Source organism: Dasypus novemcinctus, chromosome 23, assembly GCF_030445035.2.
Source record: "Dasypus novemcinctus isolate mDasNov1 chromosome 23, mDasNov1.1.hap2, whole genome shotgun sequence".
NCBI classification, from domain to species: Eukaryota; Metazoa; Chordata; class Mammalia; order Cingulata; family Dasypodidae; genus Dasypus; species Dasypus novemcinctus.
This window is the reverse complement of record NC_080695.1, coordinates 65,363,464-65,391,459: the sequence shown is the minus strand read 5'-3', so window position 1 is coordinate 65,391,459 and position 27,996 is coordinate 65,363,464. Positions and strand designations below refer to the sequence as shown.

Genomic DNA, 27,996 nt, shown 5'->3' with positions numbered 1-27,996 from the left:
TAACAAAATATCCTTAAATCTCAGTGACTTACAATAACAAAGGTTTATTTGTCCATCGCTTTACACATTGGCTGAGAGTCAGCTGTGGTTGTTTCACTTCCTCAGCTACGGGAGCAGCCCCGTGTGAACACTGCCATCTCATGGCAGAGGCAAAAGAGTGATGGCTGAGCCAGGTGATGGTTCTTAGAACTTCTCAGAGGTCACTCGTGTCACTTCACTGACGTGTCATTGGCTGAAGCAAGGTACACAGCTAAGCGGATGTCAATGCTGTGGAAAGAAGAGCATGCACACACAGTGAGAAGGAACTGGTAGGGATGAGCATTGATCATTTTTACAATAATACGACCTACAGCCGAACTCCACTTGAGAATGGCCGCCCATTGCCAATTGGACTACCACTAAAGAGTGGGGCCAAAGAGATTCATCTCCTAGGAATTTGGATGAGAGCATCAACCTGGAACTTGGTGCAGAAGGGTCATGATGCAGAGTCAGGGGAGAGGGAGGAGTCAGATATGCCAGCTAATGAGAAAACCAAGGAGGACTGTCTGCTGGACCAGGAGAAAAAGATGGGCATGTGGAGAGAAAAAAAAATTGATCTTTGCATTCTTACAGAGTTAGTCATTTAAGGGGATTTCTGTTCCTGACAACCATCGCCAAGGCCTCAGAGAGGTGAAGCCACTTGTTTACAGTCACACAGCTCATAGGTGGCAGAGCCAGATTTCTAATCTACATCTCTGAAAATGCCTTGTTTTTTATTATGAAACATTTTTGACCTTTGGGAAAACCATAACAAATAATGAAATAGGCAGCGGACTTGGCCCAGTAGTTAGGGTGTCCATCTACCACATGGGAGGTCTGAGGTTCAAACCCCGGGCCTCCTTGACCCGTGTGGAGCTGGCCCGAGTGCAGTGCTGATGCGTGCAAGGAGTGCCCTGCCACGCAGGGGTGTCCCTGCGTAGGGGAGCACCATACGCAAGGAGTGCGCCCTGTAAGGAGAGCCGCCCAGTGTGAAAGAAAGTGCAGCCTGCCCAAGAATGGCATCGCACACACAGAGAGCTGACACAACAAGATGACGCCACAAAAAGAAACACAGATTCCCGTGCCGCTGACAACAACAGAAGCGGATAAAGAAGAAGACGCAGCAAATAGACACAGAAAACAGACAACCGGGGTGGAGAGTGGGGGGAGGGAGAGAAATAAATAAATAAATCTTTAAATAATAATAATAATAATGAAATAACTAGCCATGCACCTACAACCCAACTATAAAATAAAACTTTACCAATAATGCAATCTAAAGCTTCTTTCATATATATATAAACTTTACCAATAAGCTGACGCTCCTGTGTGCCCGTGCCAGACCCCATTTCACTTCTCTCAACTGCTCCACCCAATAGATTAACACTCTTCTGGCATTTATTATTCCCATGCATTTATCTACACACAACTGGGTTTTTTAAATATTTTCTTCCAAAGGTCTTTCCAACCAAAGTTGCTAAGTTTCCCAAAGACACTGGTGCATAAAAGCCTACGTTTGGGCAGGTTCCCTGGGAAACAGACCGCAGCTCCACGATGCGTGCACAGAGTGCAGGCAGAATCCACCCCGGGAGCAGAGAGAAGGAAGCAGGTCCAAGAAGGAAGCAGGAGGGCTGACCTGGAGGCAATCACAGCTAAGGCCTCAGCCGGCCCCCTGGGGGGCTTGGAAGATGAGGCGGCCCTACGAATTTGCCACAAATTGAGGCAAGAGGGCCAGGATCTTGGTCCAGTTTTACATTTGGGCTGCTCTTGGGAAACGGGCGTGCCCTCAGGGGATGCAGTTTTCTTTGGCCAAAGACATATCTGGGATAGCAACTCGGTTGACAGGTGTCAGCCCCCCACACCCTCAGCAGTAGCGGATTAAGTGCCTCCGTCCCAAAAGGTGGAGGTGGCCAGTGCCACCCAGCCTCCAGCACAGGCTCTGGGCCTCTCAGGACCAAGGACAGAACACCTGGGCTTCCAGCAGCAGCTGCCGCATGCTCATTTTGGATCCATCTGAGGATTACCAGTTGATTAATTTTCCTGTCTCAATTATAATGTGCAAGCCAGAGAGGGAGTGCCTTGTTTAAGTTTTGTGGGGTTTTTTGTGGTTGTTTTGTTTTGAATAATAGGCTATTATTTCCAAGGAGAAGAAATGATCCCTTGGGGCCACTGACCTGGAGAGATTCTTCATTTTTCTCCTTTTTAAAGCTTTCGTGACCTGGGGTATCAGAGCTGCAGCGTTATATAAGAAGCTCTAAGCAAAGAGATTTGAACTTGACTGGAAGTCTTTCTTTAATATTCAATAAAAAGTTGGAGATTTATTGGCCTATGGCAGAGACCAATTTCCTGTTACATGGACCAGAGAGGAGATTAAAAAAAGATTTTCAGAGCAGTGCCCATATTTCTTAAGAGAGGCAAAGGACGGAGCTCACCTAATTTTGTGAATCGGGCTGCTAGCACCGTTCTTTTCTCTAGGCAGATCTGAAATTAGAAGGCTGGAACTAAAATCCTGCAGTCTCCCCACAGGGACCATTTCAATTTTCCTCTGCATAACAGCCCCTTAAGGATCATCTTCACAGCTCTGAGGTCAAGGTTGGAAGTGACTGAGTGTGGAAAAGATTGAAGATGGTGCCACAGGCTTTCAGTGATGTACATTGCCGTCTTCTCGGCCGCTGGAGGGGGAGGAGTAGTTCTAGGAGGTCTCTGAATTTAAACACTGTGCTGCAAATATTTGGGACAGGACTGCTGGAAATGTGGCAGGAAGTACTGACAACAGGTTGACATGAGCTATCAGTTCCCTAAAGTAACCCAGCCCAGAGTCAGACCATTTGAGTTTGACTCCTGGCTCTGTCCCCTCTGGCTCAATGACCCTGGGCAAGTAACTTAACCTTTTTACACCTCTGGTTCCTGACCTGTGAAGGTTCTGTCTCACGGGGTAGATGTGCAGGTAAAATGAGATAATAGGTGCAAAACTTCAAAATGATGCTGGCACATAATAAGGACCCAGAATGTTAGAGTACTACTCTTATTTTATTTGCTCACTGGAAAGCCAACTAAATCTGGTTTGAACCCAGAACATCCAGTGACAGAGTCTGAACTGATATATCAGAAGTCGCCCCAATGAAATTAGGAAGCAAGGAGTTCAGTTCACCCAGGCAAAGGTTTACTGAGCCCTGCCATGTGCTAAGTATGGGTGACACACAAATGAAGAATGCACGATTCCTGCATTCAAAGACTACGGTCCTGTGGCATGAAATTATTTTATGGATCCTGAAAAGAGAAAGGTAATTGTGAGCTAATGCTTTCCTGCAGGTGTGAGGCCCTTTCAGCTGGACTAGGTCAGTGAGGCATGACTCAGGCTGAATCTCCACCCTCTTGCCGGGTCTGATAAAATGGAGACAGAGAGAGACACACACAGAAAACGGGACCCTGCATATTTAATCCTACCATATGAGAGAGAGAAGAGGCTCAAAGAGCTGAGGCCCAGGGAGAGATGAGGCATGTGCTGGATAGCTGGCAGCTGAACTCGGGAAGCAAGTGGAGCAGCTGAGACTGAGAGAGAAAGCCTGGTAAGAGACACACCCTCTTCCTGGTTGCCCACAGCTGAGCTCTGAAAGACGACTGTAGATTCCAGAGGGGAAGGCAGAGTCCTTGGCAGAAAGTGGCAGCCAACTTGCTTCCACATGTGGCAGCTGACTTCGGTAAGAAAGCACCGCTTGTGGTCCCTTGAGTTGGACTTTTCACAACCTTGGAACTGTGAGGTTTGACCCCCAAATAAATCCCCTTTATAAAAGCCAACCATTTCTGCTACTTTGCTTTGGCAGCCCTTTGGCAAACTAAAACACAGACACTCAAAGAGCTGCATGCTGCAACCCAACTGCCAACTTGAAATCTTGTTCAAAGTACAGTGGTAGCGTGGAAAAGGGCGTAACTAAACCTGCCCAGGAGTGGTCTACAGAGTTTTCCTAGAAGGGAGGTATTGGAAAAGTGTTTTTTGTTTGTTTGGTTGGTTGGTTGGTTTTTTAAAGATTTATTTCTCTCCCCTTCCCCCCCACCCGAGTTGTCTGTTCTCTGTGTCTATTTGCTGCTGTGTGTTCTTCTTTGTCCACTTCTGTTGTCAGAGGCATGGGAATCTGTGTTTCTTTCTGTTGCATCATCTTGTTGTGTCAGCTCTCCGTGTGTGCAGCGCCATTCCTGGGCAGGCTGCACTTTCTTTCACGCTAGGCGGCTCTCCTTACAGTGTGCACTCCTTGCGCATGGTGCTCCCCTATGCAGGGACACCCCTGCGTGGCAGGGCACTCCTTGCACGCATCAGCACTGCACATGGGCCAGCTGCACACGGGTCAGAGAGGCCTGGGGTTTGAACTGCAGACCTCCCATGTGGTAGACGGATGCCCTAACCACTGGACCAAGTCCACCACCTGGAAAAGCATTTTGAAAGATGAATAGGAGTTTGGCAAGGTGAATAAAATAGGGAGCAGTTGCAGGCAAGGTGATACTGAGGGAAAAGGCACAGCTGTCTAAAGAACAGATAGCACATATGTTTTTAGCCTGAGCATGGGCTTGTGGCAAGAAATTGCAGGTAATCAGGGACAAGAGCGTGAAAAGCCCTGGATGCTATGGTAAGGAATTTGGACATTCCACAGACAACAGGAAAGGAAGGCTGTGTATGACCCCTAAATCCCCTGACTTAGTTCTCTTCCTTGATTTGTCAAAGCCACCAATCCTTTTTTGCTGCAACAGGTCACCCTTTCATTCATCACACTTGAATTGGACAATTTGTGCATATCAGGTAGCGTGCCATCCACCGAGATGGTTTCAATTCTAAGTAAGCCAGCATCTTCGGCCTGGAGCTCACAGTTGAGGAGGAGAGGTACACAATCACAAGGCAACGGAGAGGTAGGTGGAGAACACTGCAGGAGGAGAGGGGGGAAACCAGGCATCAATATGAAAAGGGCTACTGAGAAGAGGTGACTTTGCATGGGCTCTCAAATCTTTAGTCCAAGTTCTCTCCATGAGAGTACATGGGAAACCCATCCAAGGCATAGGAAAGAATGTGTTCAAATGTCCAGAGACACGAAATGGTTCAGGATGGCTGAATTTGCAAAAGTGTGGGCATGGGTGACTCTCCCATCTGCTGGAGTAGAACATCTCCCCCAGAATTCCCAGCTTCCTTTAAGGTGCCGTTTGGAAAAACTGGGTCCTTTGTTCACCCCAAACCAGTGGTTGGCAGAGAGTATGAGGTTGCGGCAATTGGCTTAGATCCCATCATGAAATCATCTGCTGGGGTTGGAGGGCGTGCCCACTTTTCCTGAACACATGTCTGCCCCAGCGTAAACCACCAGGGATTTTGTTAGCAAAGGAGAAGGGCAGATGACTACCAGGTAGGTAGTCAGCAGCCTCGCCCCAGGGAAGAGTCAGGGTGGAAAGACACTTGACTGATGCCTGAGAAATTTCAACATTCCGTCCAACCAAGAAGCCTGAGAGGGAGCTGTGAGTGAGGTCAGGGACACCAGCAGGGTGTCACGGAGTCCCAAAGAGGAGCACATTTTAAGAAGGAATATGAGAACATTTCACATAAGAAAGCACAAGAAGCTTTATTTTTGTTGTTTGTTTCTTTGCTGTTGTTTTTTAATTCTTTTTTTTTTTAAGATACATAGATGAAAAAAATGTTACATTAAAAAATATAAAGGTTCCCATATACCCCACACCCACACCCCCACTCCTCCCACATCAACAACCTCTTTCATCATTGTGGCACATTCATTGCATTTGATGAATACATTTTGGAGCACTTCTGCACTGCATGGATTATAGTTTACATTGTAGTTTACACTCTCCCCCAGTCCACTCAGTGGGTAATGGCAGAGTATATAATGTCCAGCATCTGACCCTGCAATATCATTAAGGACAACTCCAAGTGCAGAAAATGCCCCCATATCACATCTCTTCTTCCCTCTCCCTGCCCTTACAACTACCATGGCCACTCTCTCCACATCGGTAATACAATTTCTTCCATTGCTACAGTCACAATAGTTCTATAGTAGAATACCAGTATGTCCACTCCAATCCATATTTTATTCCTCAATCCTGTGGACCCTGGTATGGTGATGTCCATTTCACCTCTAAATTGAGAGGGGGCTTAGACTCCACATGGCAGATGAATGCAATTCTCTTGCTTGCAGTTGTAAGCACTCACATTTCCCTGGTGTGGTATTGGCCATCTTCACCTCCCTATTAGCAGATCTGGGTAAGTCCAATGAACTGGAGAGTAGGAGCTGCAACTCTGCTGAAGCTCAGGGCCCAGCCAGCACATGGCCAGTCCAGAAATTCAAGTCTCCTGAGTATACAGCACTAATCGCAAGTTCAGTAAAAGTGACAGAATAAGCCTATGTAGAAAGGTCACATCTGAGTCCAACTCCATCACACTCAGGAACACAAATTCCAAAGTAGGGCCCACTGACAAGGCACTGAACTCCAGAGCCATCTGCTATGACCATAGAATCTGTGTGTCTCCATAGCCCTCAGAAGCACCAGTACCTGGGATTGTATCTACTTTGGCTGTCTCTGGAATCCTGCTGAGACAAGCATAAGTGTGACTTCTTTGATGAACTCCAACTCATTTTGAAGTCTCTTAGCCGTATAAACTCATTTGTCTTTACCATTTCCCCCTTTTATTCAAGGTCTTTTTCTAGTTGCATCACCAGCTGGTGATTGATAGTAATCCCTCAGCACCAGGGAGGCTCACCCCAGGAGTCATGTCCCATGCTGGGGAGAAGGTAATGCATTTATATGCTGAGTTTGGCTTAGAGAGTGGCCATATTTGAACAACGTGGAGGCTCTCAGGAGGTAACTCTTAGGTACCCTGCAGCTCGAGGCATAGTTGAAATTTCAAGCATACAGATTCATAAGCATAGTCATCAGTATCAAGGGCTCATCATTTGGGCCATCCTTCTTCACTGGTCTTTGCCCTTGCACTTGGGGATTGTTGCTGTTCCATTGCAGAATGTGACAGAGCTCCCCTGGCTAGGAACTCAGCACTCCCTCAGTTGTCATTTGTAACTCTACTATGAAAATACCCAATGAATATCTGAACATTTTTATATACCCTATATACATGCCCTGGAGAAATCCCTCCCAACCATGTGTCCCCCATCAATAACACCCCACACCAGTGTTCCTTCAAAAATTAAGCCTAATATATTGCCAAATTCAATTAGTAGGAAAATGAAATAGTAATGATAGATTTAGAGATTAGAAATAGAATATATACTGATTTAGAAAAACTAAAAGTAAAAAATAAATTGGGGTATTAAAAAATGAAAAATATCATAAAACTTTGTTTTTGACATTTTGCCTTTCATCACTGTAATAGGTGTTGCCCTGTGTGTACAGTGGCAAGGCAATTTCTTTCATTCCTTCCTCAGTGTCTACATCCTTTCTTTTTTTTAATTTTTAATTTTGTCTTCAAAAAAGTTTTAGATCACAGTAAAGTCACATATACAATATAGGGAACTTCCATATATCCAACATCAAACCCTTTTCTGTCTTCCCCAACAATGATCCTTTTACACGTTCATGTTATATTTGTAGCAGCTGATGTACAGATATTGAAACATAGCTACCAAACATGGTTCCACTTTAGTTTACATCATGGTTTATTCTTTAGACTGCACACTTTTCCAAATTTTTTGTTACATTATGGTTTACATTTTAGACTATACACTTCCATAAATTTTTGGTGAAATATAACATAGCATATATCCATCATTACACGAACTTGTAGAACACTTCCATTGCCCCCTAGTTACCCTTGCTTCCATCTATTCTATTCCTCTCTCCCCCTCTCCTCAGGGCCCACAGTGACAACCAAGCTTCACTGTTTGAAAGGCCAGATTCACAGATACTTTCAACAATGCTGAGGGCTTGACACACTAGACTGTCCTCCCCCATTGGGAGCCACCAATTCTCTTGAGAGACACCCTTCCCTCTGTTTGAGAAGATCAGGCCTCCCCAGGATGGGGGTACACCTTCCCACTCATTGTATTGGTCTCCACCCAATGATATAACATATTATGACAAGATGAGCTTAGGGCATTTCTGTGTTCCAAAAGGAGCAGGCAGAGGACACAGTGACAGTTAAAGACCAAAAGCAGAACTTTTAACTGGTGGAGTTCCAAGGACTGAGGCATCTGGCTGAAAATCCTTCCAGTCCCAACACAAGCAGTTGCCTCCTGATAAGCCTTGCTCCAGCTGGGGCTAAGTCCTGGGAATTTCTGTCCCAGAAGGTCTGGCAGGGACTGACTTCAGGGGGGATGCTTCTCTGGGATGCAGGGAGTTCTTTATCTTTCCTGGGCAGGAAGGAGGCGATCTCTTCTGGCAGTGAAGTGACAAGGTTCCGATGGATTCCCCGCTCCCAGAACAGAATTAAACCAAAGCCTGTCAGCCAACCGATTGATCACTCAATCTTCCATCTTTATGGGCCCAGCCGCGATGTTATATGAAAGGGAGAACATTTTGGAAGAAGAGATGCACAGCGTCTTCTGGGTTCACCTTCTAGGGGTTCAGAACTTGCATTTGGCTTGGGAGGCATCAGTGCAGATAGATAGATGGCCACTTCTCCCCACCAATCCCAGCCAAGGCTTGACAGGAGCCAGTGCATTTTCTTTTGTGCTTACGTTAGTTGGAGTTGGTTTCTGTCTTGTGTTTCTATTACCCTGCCTTCGGTTTACTCTTTCTGAGCCTTGGTTATTTTCATTTGCAAGATGGAACTAAGTAGCATCAGTCCTGGCTAGCCCGTAAGGCTGACGTGAAATTGCTTTTGCGAAATGTCAAGTGGCATAGGGATATGTCATCCCTGCATCCTTGGCCCCACTTATCTAGACGACTACAGAGCTCTTAACCCAGCAAAGCCTGCTCTTCACCCAGCATCCCTCATTTCAGCAGATGACAGCACCCAGGTGCTCTGTCAAAAAATCACAGTGTCATTTGTCTCCCCTCCTTCTCCCCCTTAGCAGACTTGCTGAATCGCCTATGACAGATTTGCTGAATCACTCAGCAAATTCTCTTTACTCTAACATCAGAAGATATCCTCAAATAGTACAATTCTCACCTCCTCCACAGTGACCCTTGTCTTTCTCCTGAACAACTACAGCAGCCACAAACCTGACCTCCCTCTTCCCACCCTTACCATCCCATAACATACCCTCCAAGACGGGCAAGGCTTTTGAAATGACAGTCAGATTATGTCACTCGCTGCTTTCAATGTTACAATCACTTCCCAATGGCCCACCTAAAATGCAGATCCCTGGCATCCTTCCTGAGCTCAGTTCCAGCACATTCTATGGCTCAGTCTGTTCCGACTCCACCCTTCTCCCTACTACTCTTTGAACTTGCCAAGTATCTTCCTGTCCCAGGGCCTTTAATGTCATTTTCTTCCCTTGGACTGGAGCACGTGCCCCCCCAAATATCAGCATGGCTCAAATTCTCCTTTCAGCCTTCTGCCTGAGATACCTCCTCAGGGAGAGCGTTACTGTTAAAGCAACTCCCAATATGGGGCAATGCCCACATACACATGTCGCTTTCCATGTCACAGTGACCACTTTGTCCTGCTTTGCTTCTTTTCCTCATTGAATTTATCATACTCTAACGTTGCAGTACATATTTTTGTTTTAAGACTTTGTTTCAATTTTCTTTTTATTTCTCTCCCCTTCCCCACCCTCCACCCCAGTTGTCTGCTCTCTGTGTCACTCGCTGTGTGTTCTTCTGTGTCTGATTGTATTCTTGTCAGCAGCACCCGGAATCTGTGTCTATTTTTGTTGCATCATCTTGCTGCGTCAGCTCTCCCTGTGTGCGGGGCCACCCTGGGCAGGCTGCACTTTTTTCGTGCTGCGCGGCTCTCCTTATGGGGCACACTCCTTGTGCGTGGGGCTCCCCTATGTGGGGGACACCCCTGCGTGGCACGGCACTCCTTGTGAGCATCAACACTGTGCATGGGACAGCTCCACACAGGTCAGGAGGTCCTGGGTTTGAACCGCAGACCTCCCATGTGGTAGGCGAACACTCTATCCATTGAGCCAAATCCGCTTCCTGCCATACATATTTATTTGTGTATCTATTGGTGACTATCTCCCACTCCATAAAGTAAGGACAGAAAGTTTGTCTCTCTTATCACTCTTTCCCCAAATCCTAAAACAGTGTCTGGAATACAGTGGGAACTCAAATATTTGTTGAAGTAAAGAAGTGAAGGAGGGAGAGAGGGAGAAAGAGGAAGGGAGGGAGGGGGAGGGAGGACAGAGGGAGAGAGGGACGGTGTCATTCCCCCAAACTGACTAGTTTTAGAAAGTTACAACCAATATTGAAGTGTATGTGTGTAAATCTTCCATTTTAACTTTGCTCAGTTTAATTTAGATTCCACTAAGACTGCTATTTCCATCAGAGGTGAAGCCCAGTCCTTCTTAGGGCAAACAAGCAGTGTTAGAGTTTGGGCTGCTGTGCATTCTCTCCCTAATTTGATGGGCAATTCAAGGTCTAAATGGTCTCTGCAACCTGGTTGCAGAACACTGGCAGATCTCCTAAGCTTCGGAGTTCTTACAAAATGGTTGACTCACAGTTAACTCTGTTGGAAAGATATAAATCCTAACCATTCAAATTATCCACAAGCATCTCTAGGTTAATAACATCACAGTCCCACCCAAACATATAGTGGATTGAGCATGGATACGTAGGTTAGTAAACTGTGTGCTCAACACTCCACCTCCGCATCAGGAGGACACAAGTAAAACGTGTGACTGCCGAGCAGTTTTGCTGAGATGACCTCATGGCCAAAGTTAGTCAAGGTAAGTTGTTGAGGGGCTTTTCCTACTGTTTGCAAGAGGCCACTAGGTTGCTAAGGGCAACAGAAGTGCCTAACACCTTTCCTGATTCCTCCTCTGTGCCAAGTCCTGCACTAAGGGCTTCCCTTAGCTCATCCCCTAATTTAGAAAGAGAATCATTTTCTAAAACCATGAAAGGGAATTATATTGGTGGTAATCTCCAGGTTCTCCCCTGTCTGAGAGTCAGACCTACCTGCCGCATTGCCTACCTAGGCACCCTCGCCTCCGTGCCCTTCCTCCTCTTCTACACCAAGCAAGCTTTAGTTCACCTATCAAGGCCGAGCTCCAATGTCTCCCAAGCCCGACTCGTCCCTAATGAATTTGCTGCCCTATTTCCCAGCCACTCCTCTTGGGTTTGTCACCATCACCCACCAAAGGCAGAAAAGAGCGTGCCACCTAGACCTGCCCTCTTTCTCCTCTTTCCCACCCATCTGGCCAGTGCCATCTTTCTCTTTCTGCTGTTTCTTCTGCTGCTTCCTGGGGTGGCCACTGTTGAGGGATAGGGACTTCTCTACATCATTCTGTATTCTCTAACTCGGAGGTCATCAACCTTTTTCTGAAAAGAGCCAGATAGTAAACATTTTAGGCTCTGGGGGCCACACAGTCTCCACCACTACTCAACTCTGCTGTCGTAGCTTGAAAGCAGCCATAGACAAATAAATAAATCAGAGTGGCTGAGTTCCAAGACACTTTATTGGTGGACACTGAAATTTGCATTGCAGATAATGTCCCCAGGTCACTAAATAGTATTTTTCTTCGGATTTTTTCCAACCATTTAAAAAGTGTAAAAACTGTTCTTGTTGCACCAACCATGGGAAAACAGATGGGGGACCCAATCTGGCCCTCGGGCTATGGGTCGCTGACCCCTAATCTAACCAAAGGCTCCAGGCCCTGGACATGACATCAAAGGCCCTTTGTGCTGCCATCTCAGTGGCCTTCTTCTGCTCCCTACCACACACACACACACACACACACACACACACACACACGGCAAGCTCCAGGCTTCTTGCGGCTGTCGTCACTCCCTGAACCCACCTTGCTCTTACATACCTCTGGGTCTTTGCACATGCTGGCCCGTCCGCCACGAAGGCCGTTCCTCCTCTTCCACACCAAGCAAGCTTTGGTTCACCTATCGAGGCTGAGCTCGAACGTCACAGCCTTCACAAAAGCTTTCCCAATGCCGGAAGCTGACTCAGTTCCTCCCTGTTTGCTTTAGAGCTGCCATGTGCTCTTATTACAGAGTTAATTACCTGGTGCTCTAATTTGAGTTCCTTAACTTTGGCACTATGGCGGGTCAAATTTTTTTGAGGGGAGGCGCGCTGTCTGGTGCACTATGGGCTGCGCAGCAGCATCCTTGCATTCTACGTACCAAGAGCCTCGCCTCTCGAGTTTTGACAACCAAAAATGTCTCCAAACATTGCCTAAAGTCACCTGGGTGACAAAATTGCCCCCTTCTCCCTGTCCTAAATAGTGGCTTGGTCATTTAAACTTAGAGCCCCTTGGACAAGCACCGAACCCCTGGGCTGGCATAGCAGACCTTCTTCAGCAAGTGTTCGTTGAATTAAGAGAACGAATGAGATGTTCAAAACCATCAGCTCTATTAGCATCAATCTGAATAATAGAAAACAATCTAATTCTAGTCATTCTGCTGTTTTTTTTCCTTTACCTTTGCAGACAAGCCAGCTTTGTAAAATCTGAGCGTCATAAAAGGATTTTCTAGTACATGTATTGTTTTATTTATGCTGCTCTCACAAGTGCAATTAACACTGCATCTGTTTTACTAACAGCCCCTTTTGTTTTACATAGTGCTTTATATTTCTCTGAATGTGCACCGGCCTGGGCTTTCTGCAAGCTGCAAATGGGTAAATTGCTGCATATGGATAGGGGGGAAAAGGCAGCCAAAATCTTTTAGGCTAATTTCTCTATTCTCTGGCCAATCCCAGATTAAATGTGCTAATTTACACATCCCCTCCCATCCTATTTCCTGTAGAGCTGTGAGGAGATAAGAGCAGATACTGCCCTCCAGTGAGAGAAATGTGTTTGGGGGCTGCTGACTCTTCCCTTTAGTAGGTGTTGGGGCAGATCCTACTGGAGAATCTTTCCTCTTCATAGTCAGATATGCTTCAGTGACATCCACATTGAAACCCAGTCGAAGGGATGTGTCCAGTGTGCACGGAATCGAGTTCATTCAGCCAAACCTTAGTCTGTAGCATGCCCCTCTAATGCCCCAGACTAGCTGCACTGGTGCCAGAGCGTATCCCATCCCGGGTTTGGGTGTTTAAGATGATGGGTGAGTGCTTGACTAATACTAGTGAGGATTTCACCTTTAAGAGAATTAGGATCATAGAATCTTAGTGGGATGGAGATACATGAAATGGAGGGGAGCATGGACTACTGAACCTGAGCTCCAAAGCTGGCTCTGCCATCACCAGCAGGGACAGCCCAGCGTATTTCTTAGCCTCTCTGGGCCAGGATTTCCTCTTTGATAAAATGGGGGTAATGATAGTACTTACATCCTAAAATAGTTATGCAGGTTCAGAGATGAACTTACGAAGAGAACAGAGCAAAGGGCTTGGAACACAGTAAGCACATAATGAATGCCATCTGTTATGATTTTTATTATCCCATGGTTCTGGGCACAGTGAAAGCACTTACTGTGAGCTCTTATAATTCCAAGAATTAAGGTGTTCTTTGGAGGTCATCTGGTTCATATCAAAACAACAACAAGAAGCTTCAGCCCGCAGGTGCCATGGCAACCATCAACCTGCTGGAGAAAACGGACACAAACGTGAACTTTGGATTTTAAGAGCACCTACTATGTGCCCAGCCTCATGCTTTAGTTGTGCCTTGTTCTGCCCAAGAATGTAAGGTCCGTGAACTCAGTGACCTTTCCTTATTCATACCACAGAATGCAATAGCACTAGAGCAGAGGGAATCCCAGGCTGCCCGGTGAGGATCAAAGTGGAAGACTCAATGAGGCAGCCTGGTAGAGATAGTCAGAGTTGAGGCTTAAAGAAAAAGTAGGCAAGAGAGAAAAGTATTGTACATGTGTGTGGCTCTATTTGCTTCTTTTTTACTTTTTGAGCCCCAAACACCAAACCCTCCCTTTACTCACACCCTGGGGGGTGGGGGTAGGGAGATATGAACAAGATAAAAACATTAACTTTAAGGAAATATTAGTATTTCTTTACCTCTTCAGAGAGGGGGAAATCTCTTTTTTCCAAACCTTAACTAACACTTGACTCCAAGCCTTGATGAAATGTGACTCATTCCTCCATGAGTAACCTGCTCTAATAATCCCCCCCTAGAGAGGAAGCCGTTGTGGAGCTCAGTGATTGCCGTATCCTAAATTCAACAGACCACGTAGATGCATCACTGGCAAGCAGGAAAGGGCCTTTGCCTTCTTAGCTTGGAGAAGCTGGATGTTTATGACCTGTTTACAAAAGTCTGCATAAAATATAGCTTCAGAGTCTTATCTGTGAGTGGGCTACCTGGCGTCAAGTGTGTCTTTTAAAATATGATGCATCACTTGCAAGAACGGCTTCTTAGTCTCTTGACCACCTGCCCCCCCCAGCTCCCTCAAATCTATTGCTCTCCCATAAATAACGATGTGAAATGATAGCTTGACCACGACTTCCATCGTGCCCCCACCTGTACAGGATATCTTCCCTGGTGGATTTTTGTTAAGAAACAAAATACAACTTTTATTGAGATCAATAAAAGATTAAGGTGACAAAGTGATTTATTGACTAGAGAGGAGGCTCATTTTTCCCTTACAACTGCAATAGCTACCGGAAAGGATGTTTTCTACCCTGGGTCTTCAGGAAAGTTACAAGAAGCCAAGACTCATTTATCAAATCAGAAGAGAATGATTAAAAACCATAAGGAAACAGACAAAGAACACACATGAGCAAAAGTTGACCTACCGTGGGTTATTTTGCCGAAATACCCTGATCACAGAGTGTGAAAGGGTAGAGGAAAAGCAAGTGATGTTATGTGGAAAAAACCTCAGCAGGATGTGGGGAGCAGTGGGACAGAACTGCTCCAGCTGAGCTCAGATCAAGGAAAGAACTGAGCACTGGGAAACAAGAAATCAGGCTGAGAGCCATGGAGCCTGTGACTCGCCCGTTAGGGAATCATTCGGACAAGGTTCTTCAGTTTTGCGAGGTCCACGACTTCAGAGAGCTTACATTCTTGAGGGAAGCAAACTACAACAAATGCACAAAGCTTGGTACATGGTATGCACTCTTGATATGGAAGTTCAAGCATGTCTCCGTTCCTTCTCTCTGGTTGGTGGTTGTTACCCTGATGGCCCTCTACCCCCATGTCTTTACTTCCACTGTTCCCTCTGCTGGGACCGTCTTCCCACTCAACCCCCTTCCTTCCTTCCGACCCGTGTCCTCGTCACTCACGACCAGCTCAAATACCTCCCCTTTGCTCCAACTCTCCCAAACCCTGACAAAGATAAATGCCAAAATCTCCCCATTTATAGAGTCCCTACTATGTGCTGGGTACAATGCAAAGAACTTTTTTTTTTTAAGATTTATTTTCTTTATTTCTCTCCCCTCCCCCCCCCCAGTTGTCTGCTCTCTTGTGTCCATTTGTTGTGTGTTCTTCTGTGTCCACTTGCATTCTCATCAGGTGGCACGGGAATCTGTGTCTCTTTTTGTTGTGTCATCTTGCTGCATCAGCTCTCCGTGTGTGCGGTGCCACTCCTGGGTGGGCTGCACTTTCCATGTGGGGTGGCTTTCCTTGCAGGGGGTGCACTTCTTGCACGTGGGGTACCCCTACACGGGGGACACCCCTGCGAGGCACGGCACTCCTTGACGCAGCAGCACTGTGCAAGGGCCAGCTCACCACATGGGTCAGGAGGCCCTGGGTCAAACCCAGGGCCTCCTACATGGTAGGCAGATGCTCTATCAGTTGAGTCACTCTGTTTCTGCAAAGAACTTCATATACAAATAGTTCCAGAAGGTCAAGTGCTTTGTGAATTCTGTTCAGGGCTGCATTCCCTGTGTCTAGAGTAGCTCACACGTGAACAATGTTTAGTAATACTTTTAAATAAATAAATTAAATCCCCAAAATAGCCCCAAGAGGAGTAGGTATTATGTCCCAATTTTACGGCAGAGGAAACTATGATGCCCAGAACTTCACACAATGCTCAAGCATGGTTTATGTGCTGAGTTCCCCCCTTTATCTTGTGACTCTTGCTGCAGAAATCAACCCTACTAACTGCACCCTCCCCAAATCCAACAACATCAAAAGAGGAAAAATAAACTCTGGCAAAAGTAGGCAAAGTCAAAGTTGGAATTGTTTACAGTGCAGTAGATAAGCCCTGACCTCAGGGCCTCTTTTAAAGAAAATTAGGTCTTTTACTACTGTTCACAGAAAATCATCCCATGCAACTTTCTGCCACTGATTGCCTTGGCCGTGGCCCCATCCATTGTGGGGCAGGGAGGTAGAGAGGGTGGAGCTTCTGGATTAGTTCTGAATTTGCCAGTCCACATTAGCTACCTCATGAGTCAATTCTTAATTTTGGCATAATGATGCACAGATCACATTGCTATGAAACACCCCTCTCAAGGAAGCTGAAGTTGCCAAGCATTGATTTTTTTTCTGTAATGTAAGCCAACACGATTCTACTTCTAGGAATCCATCCTGCAGATATACTTGCATTTGTGAGAAATGATGCAAGTTCTGCATTATTCATTGCAGTCATGTCTGCAAGAGCAAAAGATTGGGAACTGGCTAAATGTCCATTGATAGGGCACTGGTTAAACAATTTATGCATGCTCATAAAATGATGTAATTTGCAGGCATTCAAAAGATTGAAGTTATTCTTCATGTCCGGATGTGAAAGGATTACCATGGTAGCTTATTAAATAAGGAAAGAAAGTTTGAAAATAATTTTTACATGATGCTGGAGATAGAGATAGATAGAGGTAGAGAGATAGAAAAAGAGAGACAGAGAGGGAGGGAGGGAGAGAGAGATTTGCTTGTATAGAATATCTCTGCAAGGATAAAAGGTAGTGGGCAATATCAGTTACCTCATGGGACAAAAAATTTTTCCTCTTGTACACTTTCAATTTTATATTGTATGCAGGTGTTTTCACATATATGTCATATAACAGATATAAAAGAAATGACTACTGAGTGTTGAGTATGTAGCAATAACCAACAGACAACAATCCCTATACCCATGGGGTGAACTATGTCCCCTGTAAAGTCACATTCAAGTTCTGACCGCAATCCTGTGAGTGTGACTTATTTGGAATTTGGGTCTCTGAAGATGATCTTAGTTGAGATGAGAACAACCGAGGCAGACATGGGGGAGAAGGCCCTGTGGCAACAGAGACAGAGATTGGATTCCCGCAGCTGCAGGCCAAGGAATACAAGGCTGGGGCAACCACCAGAAGAGGCCAGAAAGAGTCTCCCGTAAGAGTTTCAGAGGGGGCGTGGCCCTGCAGACACCTTGACTTTGGATTTCTTGCCTCCAGAACTGTGAGGTCATAAACTTCTGTTGTTTGAAGCCCCCTAGGTTGTGATGCTTTCTTTCAGCAGCCCTAGAAAACTAAGAGAAAGCACCCAGGAGGACAGCAGCTTGCGGGACGGCAGACCACACTCCATTTGGCCTTCCGTCCAAAGCTACCAGACGTTCCTCAGGGTTACTAACCTGACGGAGGTTAAAGAGAAGACATGGAACTCAGGGGCATGGTCAGATCTCAATTTCCCTACTCTACGGTCATTGAGAACATGGCTCTGCATCCAAAACGTCTGTGCTTTTTCCCAGCTCTACCGTTTAACTGTTGTGTGACCTCAGACAATTACTTAACCTCTCCTGGTACCCATCTCACCATATGTTAAATGCAGATAATAATAATATCTATTTCATAGTCCCGTGGTGAGTATTAAGTAGCTTAACTCCTGTGAAGGGCTTATCACCATGCCTGCCTCATTGTGATTTCTGAGTCAGTATCAGCTGCTGCTGTAAAATGGAAATTAATTTACTTGGGTAGTGGGTTTAATTTTTGGATTGAAGGAGGTAATATGTAAAAAGCACCTCAGACTTTATAAAGTGCCATTCAAATAAAAATGGTGGATCGATGATGATGATGGTGATGATGATGGTGGTGGTGGTGGTGATGGTGATGGTGGTGGTGATGATGATGGTGGTGGTGGTGATGATGATGATGGTGGTGGTGGTGATGATGACAATGGTGGTGGTGATGATGATAGTGGTGGTGGTGATGATGATGGTGATGGTGATAATAATGTGGAGGAGGAGTAGGAAGATGGTGGTGATGGTGGTGATGATGATGATGATGACGATGGTGGTGGTGGTGATAGTGGTGGTGGTGATGATGATGATGATGGTGATGATGGTGATGGTGATGATAATGTGGAGGAGGAGTAGGAAGATGGTGGTGATGGTGGTGATGATGATGGTAACGGTGGTGGTGGTGATAATGGTGGTGGTGATGATGATGATGTTGGTGGTGATGATGATGGTGGTGGTGGTGATGATGATGATGGTGGTGGTGGTGGTGATGATGATGATGACGATGGTGGTGGTGGTGATAGTGGTGGTGGTGATGATGATGATGATGGTGATGATGGTGATGGTGATGATAATGTGGAGGAGGAGTAGGAAGATGGTGGTGATGGTGGTGATGATGATGGTAACGGTGGTGGTGGTGATGATGATGATGTTGGTGGTGATGATGATGGTGGTGGTGGTGATGATGATGACGATGGTGGTGGTGATGATGATAGTGGTGGTGGTGGTGGTGATGATGATGATGGTGATGATAATGTGGAGGAGGAATAGGAAGATGGTGGTGATGGTAGTGCTAAGGATGGTGATGATATAGACGATGACTAATGCTGCCACAGTGCTCTTAACTTTTGAGAACATAAGATGGGATGATTATGCTGTACTTAGGAGCTCAGGATACAGTTCAAGAAGCTACAGGAACTTGGTCAACAGAACCAATCATGTTGCTTGTCCTAGAAACAAGGAAATTTCAGGACAAGGTGCCACTGGAGCTGGCAGAAGAGTGGACTGCTTTAGTCCCACAACCTCTCAGTGCCTTGCTTTTTGGGAAAGAGTGTACACGGCTATGGGAGGCGCCCATGTAAAGGCCCTGATAGCAGCAGAAAGAAAGATGGCAGTGATTTCAGCACAGATAACTGTGTCCCATTGGAGTGTGTGCAGCACAGGCTGCACAGAACTGAGTGTAGGAGCAGGCCCAAGAGGCCCTGCAAGCTTAGGAGGCTGCCTTTGCCAGGCCATAAACAACCCAGGCCAATGATTCTCCCCAAGGCTGAAAATGGATGATCTGTTTCCATCCACAGAGGAAAAAGGGGTAGCTGGGAAAGGGTAACAAGTAACGTGACATATGCACACACTAAACCCATATACCAAGATTGACACTCTGTTATAGGAAATCATGGGCCATGCTAACAGATTTGCAGAGCTGTGCTGGCTCAGAGAGACACAAAGACATACACGGCATTGCAAATAAACACAGGTAGGCATGCAGACAGCAAAACACAATGCAAAACTATGTCCACAGAGAAACACAGAGACACACGCAGGAGATGATGCATGCCACAAACACATGCAGACACAAAGACAGACAGGCACGGTGAAAGAGACAAGATGGAGACATGCAGAGACTCGAAGACATGCACACACACATGCACGCACACACGCACAAGCACACACGGTGCAGTGACGAAATGCTACACTTCAACTAGGAATCTGAACAGAAAAAGTAAGAAAGAACCATGATGAGAATTCTACAAGCCCCTAGTGTTCAAAGGGGGTGGCATGTTCTGCTCCCCCCACCCCATCACCCCACCGGCCCTGTGCGGGTCTCGATCTGATACAGCTTGCTCTGCACGTAAGCAGTTCTGATTTAGATGACAGATAGAAGCCATTTATACAGTTAAACACGGCAGGGGTCTAAACGCTGCTCCCCGCAGAACACCAGATGTGAATAGATGAACATTTGATTGTCCTCGTGCCTGTTTCTGACAAGCTAACAGATAAGAAACCATCCCACTGAATTCCCAGAAAACTGGAGACCACAAGTACAGACAGCAACGTGCAGGAAGAGCTAGGATTGATTAAGGCAGATTTCTAAATATTAAAGAGACGGCAGCTGGCCGTGCTTTCCTCACCAGACTTTGTAGGCGGGATATCATTTGAGAACCAAGATGAATGAGCCGAAAGTATCCCAGGGAGTTTCCAGGTCCTGAAGCACAGGGAATGATCCGACGCAGGCAGGAAACGGGAATGGTCGGCCATTTCTGGATACTGGCAGTATTTTAAACTGGGGAAATCCCACTTCTTAAAATTGTCTCTTTCTTATAACTGCCTGGAATCCCACTGTCAAACATATTCCCTTTGCCAGGAAGGCTTCGGGGTCTCCCAAAATGCCTTATTAAAATATAAGTACTGCAATTACAGGGTAATGCCTGAAAATATCCCCTATCAATGGGAGCATGAAGATTAGTTTTCATCCAGTTGAATGCAAGATCTTAGAAATGTAATCACAGGGAAGCGGAAGTGGCTCAACTGATAGAGCGTCCATCTACCATATTGAGGGTTCAGGGTTCGATCCCCAGGGCATCCTGACCCATGTGGTAAGCTGGCTCATGTGCAGCACTGCTGCACACAAGGAGTACCGTACCACGCAGGGGCACCACTATATGTGCCCTGTAAGGAGAGCCGCCCCATGTGAAAAAAGCGCAGCCTGCCCAGGAGTGGTGCCACACACACGGAGAGCTGACGCAGCAACATAACACAACAAAAAGAGAAATAGATTCCTGAATAATGCAAGTGGACACAGAAGAACACATAGCAAATGGACAGTAGAGGGGAAGGGGAGAGAAATAAATAAAATAAATCTTCAAATAAAAAAAAAAAGAAATGTAATCACAGAGAAATACCCCCAATGATCGGGTGCATCTGGAACGAGGGTGACCCCCTCACCCAGCCATGCCTCCTCCTCACCAAACCTGACCTGTTCTGGGCCCCAACACCCCTCTTGCTCCCAAACAACTTGGCCTGTGGGAGCAAAGCAGGTGAGCCCACAAGTAAGATTCCATCCCTATTGCTCCATCCCTACAAGACAAAGAAGTGAGAGGGGGGAAGAAAGCAATGTCCCCAAACTCTAAATGTAGTAGAGCAACTAACTCATTGTGGACTTGTTTGCACAAGGCCCCTGCGCTAAGCATCTTAAGTGTAGTGTGTGTGTACTCACAACAGTGCTACAAGTTCTCATCTCCATTTGGCAGGTGACGAAACCAGAGTGGAGGCATTCTATTTTCAATTTGCCCTCGTTCGCACAGCGGCGGAGCCAGGACTGAAATGCTGGACTGTCCACCTTGGGGACCTCAAGGCCCATGTCCCCAGGGACCCGGCTCTACTGACTCCCCACCGATGAGGGCATTCCATGAGAAGATTCCAGCCTGTGTCCTAGCCCAGGCAATTGTGTATTGGTCTGGATAAATCTACTCAAGGCACCTGAAAAGATTGGTGTTGTTTACTCTGTGCTAGAATTATATCAGCAGTTCTCAACTGGGTGCAATTTTGTCCCCCGTCCAGGGGACAATGGAGAAATCCCTGCAATGTCTGGAGCCATTTCTGTTTGCCACGACTGGGCATGAGGGGTGGGGATGCTACTGGCATCTAGTGAGTAGAGACCAGGGATGTTGCTAACCATCCTACAAGGCACAGGACAGGCCCCTCCTCCCAAACGAAGAATTATCTGGCCCAAAATATCAATATTATTGAGGTTGGGAAACCCTAAATTCTATTAGCTGTGTGTGAGGATGGTGGCTCTTCCTCCATCTTTGCCTCCACCTTCCCTCCTTGTCTCCTTTCTAATCCATCTGTACAGCCTTTCATCCAAAAACAAAAACATCCGCCCATGCTCATTCATTTAGGAGTTAAAATGTTCTACATGCTCTTCAGATTTTTTGATCAAACATATGTAGAGGCATGTGGGAAATGATTGTTGATAAGTAAGTGCATGTTTAATGGGAAATCAATTTTAAAAAAAAAAAAAAAACATGGTTTGGTAGACTTTTCCAAAACCTGTAAACCAGGTTGGACATCATAATGAAAATTACTCTATTTCAAAGGTGTGCATTAGTGTCCCTGAATGCAATGAATCTTATCAGGCTTAGAGATCTAAAACTTCCATCTCGTTGATTATTATATAGAATCAAAAGTAGAACTGGCCAAGAAAAGGGCCCCATTTCTGCTTTTAACATTATTCTAAAACAGGACCACTGCTCTCTTATTTGTCCCAAGCACCCATAAATAGGTCTGTTTTTTCTTCCTGCCTTCCTTCTCTCTTTCTCTTTCGGCAGCTCAGGTTCAGCCTAATCAGGCAATGGAGGTAGATTAGGGAATGTGGTGGACAGACTCTAAAGGGTCCCCAATGACTCCCACCTCTGCTAGTCACACCTTTGTCAAGGTGCACAAGACCCACAATGCGCTTCTAACCAATAAAATACAGCAAAGGTGACGGTGGCCCTTCTGTGAGTGCACTGCATCACAGAAGCCTCCGCCTTCCACCAGGTGCCCTCTGCAAACTCTCCATGCTGGCTTGATGAAGTAAGAGGCCGTGTTGGAGAAGTTCACGTGGCAAGGAACTGGAGGCTTAGGAGCTGGAAGCCGTCTCCAGTCAACAGTCAGGGAAAGAAAACCAACTTAAGCTACAACCACTAGTAACAGAATGCTGCCAGCGACCTTGCAATCAGAGGCAGATCCTCTCCCAGGCGAACCTCCAGAGGCGAACCCAGCCCTGGTCAACATCTTGACTACAGCCTTATGAAATCCTGAGCAAGTAACCCAGCTAAATCCTGCTGGACTCCTGACCCACAGAAACTACAAGATAAGCAGGGTGTCATTTGAAGCCCCTAGATTAGGGGTCATTTGTTATGCAGCAAGAGATAACCAATACAGGAGGACAGGGTAAAGTGCTTCTTCGTGCTCTTACATTCCTCCCACTAACCCAGAGCCTTCCAGGAGCAAGGCCATCTCCCCGGCTCTGAAGCTGGTGAGGTCAGAAGTTGTGGCACCACCATTCTGTCTGAACGACTCGAGATTTATGAATGGTTCCGACTTCCATTAAGATGCAGGAAGGGGCTGGGGTGTCTCCGTGCGTGTTTAGGAGTCCATTTGTTTCCATTCCTTGTCAGCAGTTTGCATAAGTGAGTGGTTTTATTTCTTGTGAGAGAGGAGGGAAAACGCACAAGTTATCCCAGCAGTGGAAGATTTGTCAAATAAAGCTTTTAATAATGGGGCTGTTTGACAGTTTTATAGTTCTTCAACTTCCTGGCCATTTGAAGGTGGTAGGTTTTCAATAAAAATTAAGTCCTTTTCCAAGAGAAACTCGGTCCCCTGTTATTTTAAAACAACTAGTCCAGGGTGCACTGAAGCACCTTAATTCCACTACCGAAAGTAAATCTCCCTCCTTTTCCGTATTAATAACTTGGGCAATCCATCAGCCAGAGACGGACGGTGAGTTTTCTGCACCAGTATATCCAGGTGGCCTGATGGACCGCATCCATAACTAGACTTGCCGGGTGATCATTAGGCAGTTCCTGAAAATAAATGGCCTGGCCTTCTCTGCAGCTTACTTAAGAGTGCTGGGGAGGGGCTAGAAGCCTAGGCTTCATTCTTTAATTTCCTTGGATTCTCCAAAAGTTCATCTGGGCCCAAGGAAGTGGTTCAGAGATTGGGATGGTTGGCGGGGGAGGGGGGGGCGGCGGGATAGCATGTTGGAAAGGACCCAGGATTTGGTGGCCATGGTTCTAGAGCACACACACTGCCAAATTCATGCCTCGTTGATTTTTTGTTTTTCCATCTGTCTGAGCATGGGTTCAGAAGTTAGAACTGTGGAGCTCCAATCTTGATTCTATAACCTTCCAGACTGGTCAGGGGAATATATTGAATTCCTCCACACATCCACTCCCTCATCTAAAGCCCATGGTAACAATAGCTTCCAGCAGTGCTCAGTGGCTCCACATAGCCAGGTTCTCCCGGTCCTTGCTAAGTGCTCATTCAATGTTCATTGTTCTTCTATTATTGTTATTTGTATTATTATTGAGTATGTCATTACATTACAGTCAAGGAAAATCATGTTACACTCAGAAACCAAAAATTCATCTTCAGTGTAGAGCTCTTGCTTTGCCAAGGTCCATTCTCTCTGCCTCTACCAGGGAGAATATCCAAGTTATGATAGATGCCCTGTTGGGCCCAAGGTCTCCAGACAAAAAATGGCCCTGCAACTGGTATTTATGAACTTCAAATACTGCTGCAGTCACAAGAGAAACAGTCACAAAGGAATGGTTGGTTCTGGGAATAAAGATTCAGAAGCAATGGGGAAGAGTCATGGCCTTTCATTAGAAATCCTCTGCGTCATCAGGTTGGTTTGCAATATGCAATGTGCTTTTTAAGGAAGTAGATGTGGCTGAAGGGATAGAGCTTTCACCTACCACATGGAAGGAACTGGGTTCGACCCCTGGGACCTCCTGGTGAAAAAGAAGAAGAGAAAGCATGCCGCTCAGCAAGCCAGTGCCTGAGCGAGTGCCTGTGTGGTGTGCCAGTGCCCACACAAGTGAGTCACACAGCAAGATGATGACACACCAAAAGAGAGACAAGGGAAGGGTCAAGGTGAAGCGCAGTAGAAACCAGGAACTGAGGTGGTACAATTGACAGGGAACCTCTCTCCCCGTCAGAGGTCTCCAGGATTGAATCCCAGTGAATCCTAGAGGAGAGAAAATGAGAAGAGAAGACAACACAGACAGCAAGAACAGCCGGGTGGGAGGAGGGGAAAGGGGGGATAAATAAATAAAGAAATCTTTTTTTTAATGTACTTTTTATTATCAATGCAAAAATAAGTGAGATAAAGGACGTGAACTGTAAGGCTGGCCCCAGGCCTGTACATTCAGGTATATCTTCCACCAAGACTGAGTCTTCCCTCACCCCATCAGGCTGTGGAGCCATCGGTGACAACACGGTGGCTCCCAGAGTTGAGCAAATATGCTCAGGTCCTTTGTTCTCCAGAGTCCCACAGGCACTACCCACCACATGCTTTGTGGCTCCTGATCCTGCTCTTCTCTTTGGAAGCATCTAGAATGCTAGACCTCCTCAGCAGTGCTCATCCACCCCAGTCACTGCCTCCTTATTCCTAGAAGTGTCCAGAGCCTCCGATTAAGTCTCCATCCATTGCCAAGTGCGCCTCCCAAGGTATGGACTGCTGCCATTGTCACCTTCATCTTCTCCATCATCTCCATCATCATCTTCATTATCAATTATTCTCCTCAATAAGTCACAAGTCCCACTCTTACCCAGAGATTCCTTTGAGTCAGTACTCAGCAGGCACTTACTTTCTTACTTTACAGAAATGATTTTCTACATTCCCAGATGCTAAATTGATGCATATGCATAGTATAAATTTAGAAAACACGGAAAACTAAAATGAGGAAAATACAAATCACTCATATTCCTGAAACTGAAAGGCAACTGCTATGACTTTTGGTGCATTTCTTTCATACTTTTAATACCACTTGGCTTCCATTTTATTTTTACACAGTAATAACTATTATGACCCAAAAAACTGAATTATGCTTTTTTGCTTCTGCAATTCAAAGACTAACTTTTAATGTCAAAGAAGATTCCCCTTGAATTCTGCTGTTATTTCTCTTACTTTGCAATGTAAGCATCTTCCTAAATCCCAAGAACAGTTTGCAAGTTTATTTTTAAGTGAATATTTTTGTAACAGCTGTATTGAGATATCACTTACATACCATAAAATTCACTCCCTTAAAGTGTATAATTCAGTGGCAAGAACCATAATGACATTTCAGACAATGGAAAGTAAAGGAAAAGAAGACCCCTATAATCTCACCATCCCAATATTTCTATTGTTGTTATAAACTCCTTTTCCAGGCTTTTGGTTTCTGTTTGTTGAGCTGAAGGTAATAAATGAGCCCGTTGCTCTGTAAGAGTGTATGGTGAGCCATTACTGTCCCAAAACATGCATGTCCCTCTGAGATTCCAGGTCTCCGTGAGAACACCCCAGCCAACACAAACTTGCCCGTGTTTACCATCACTCAGTCTTTGACATGAAAATTCTACTTAACACAATGAAAAGTTTTATTTTCACAGGTGCCGATGTTGGCTATCTAGGACAGGGATTTTTCCTTTGACCCCTCATTTCATCTTAGAACGAACTTATCTACTTCTCTACTTCTCCCCAACCCTTAGTGAAAATCCCTCCCAGGGAATTAAAGTACGTGGGCATCCTTACTCCACCTGGATTAACTTAATCTGCCTGTTCCATGCTTACAAAACACCAAAAGACAGCCCTTTATGTCCTGCTAGGTAACGGATACTGTGAGAAAAGAACTGTCTTGTTCGCTATTGTATCTGCTTCAGCCAGCTCAGGATTTAGCACATAATAGGAGTTCAAAAAATTTGTAGATAAATGCTGAATTAGCACTCAGGTTGCAGGCAAGGATTCTTATTCACTGGAGAGCTCTCATCCATACTTTCACTGACTCTACAAGAAGGAAAAAACCAAACCACGTAAAGGGCAGTTTCAACCATTCTGAGCTGCCACAGGGGATATAGTTGTTTTGTTTGGGAGATGGTGAATAATGGTGTGACGTGAAAACAGTCTCATCAATAAACAGCTTCATAACAATTGACTCTGGAGGTAGACTTGAGTCAAACCATTTAACCCCGTGATGGCGGGAGCATAAGGATTCTTGAGATTCTGCAAACCAGGAAGTTCTCTGATCTTCACTATTTCTTGGAGACCCCCCAAAAGTTCATTACTACTGAATGAGGTCCTGATAGCAGTAGCAGAGCTTTTACTTGAAGTGTGAACAGAATTTGATTGATCAAACATATTTTATACATCTGTCTCACCAAAGAATGAGCTCCTTGAAGCAGGGTCTGGCACACAGCAGGTGTTCTACAAATATTTAATTCATTTACTTATTTCTATGGCCCCAAATTATCTTCACCGATCCTCGAGCAGGGATCTCCTAGCTCCAGCATCACAAGACTTGGCAAGGAAGTCCTTGCTTTTACCTACAATGAGTTTAAATGGTTGGGTACTCGCCATTCTTTTTATCTTTTTATCTTTTCAGGATAAAAGTGCAGAATCCCTGTAGTGCTCATTAAATTAAATTTTGTTAAAAAATTAAGTTTCTGAATCTCACGTGTTCCTTGAAAGATGGTGACCCTCTGCCCGTCTCTTCCCCACCTCAGTCACTCCCTCCATGAGCAGCCACCATTCCTGCCAGCCAGGCTCCGGGCCACGTTGCCCCAGCCCCTGCTGCCTAGTGATGAGCTAGCACTGCCCAGGTCCCTGTTCTGGCAGGGGAACCTGCTTGGAACAATATGGCTCCATTGCAATCACCCTCTGTCATTCCTTCCTGGAATTTAATTGGATTTCTCTCTTTCCTTTGTTTAGTCAAAATGACATCATAAACATCTCCCAGAGCACAATCACTTTTCATCGGCACCATTCCAACGTGTGTGATCATGAAGCTTGATAGAAAAGAGGCTCTTTACTATTCTGCATAGGAAATAAATATTTGACTTACAACCGGGGCTTTATTTATGAAATGGAGTAACTCATGCGACTCCCTAGAGGGGGAGTGAAGGGGAGATCTCCAACTTCCTCTTTATGGTGGAGGTCAGTTGCTTTCACAAAAGAGTCCTGCACCTGAAATTCTTTATCTGGAACCTGGGATTCCAGCAGGGCAATTTAGTCCACAAGCCACCTAAATCAGAACTGCCCGGAGTCCTTGATACAAATTCAGATTCCTACACCAACCTCAGGTCTATTGAATCTAAATCTCTGATGGAGCGAATCTAGGAGTCTATAATTTTAATGGTAAGGCAAAGGCCCTCCAATTTGTGTGTGTATATCCACCTGTTATGCTGCTTGGAAGGAGAAGGGAGAGAGGCCCCAAAGTAGTTACTTGTTGGATGAAATAAAAAAGAGGAAATGCTTGGTATCCGAACAGCACTTGGGGTCCAATCCTATAAGCAGCTTGAGGGCAT

General features: G+C 45.6%; 1 long non-coding RNA gene across 1 annotated transcript; it reads right to left on the bottom strand.

Moving 5' to 3' along the window:
• Positions 1-24: 24 nt before the first annotated feature.
• On the bottom strand, positions 25-27,295 carry LOC131275423 (uncharacterized). Its single transcript, XR_009182864.1, has 3 exons — positions 27,147-27,295; positions 13,548-13,659; positions 25-267 (listed from the first exon to the last, which is right to left on the bottom strand). It is a non-coding gene; the product is annotated as an uncharacterized lncRNA (long non-coding RNA).
• Positions 27,296-27,996: the final 701 nt, after the last annotated feature.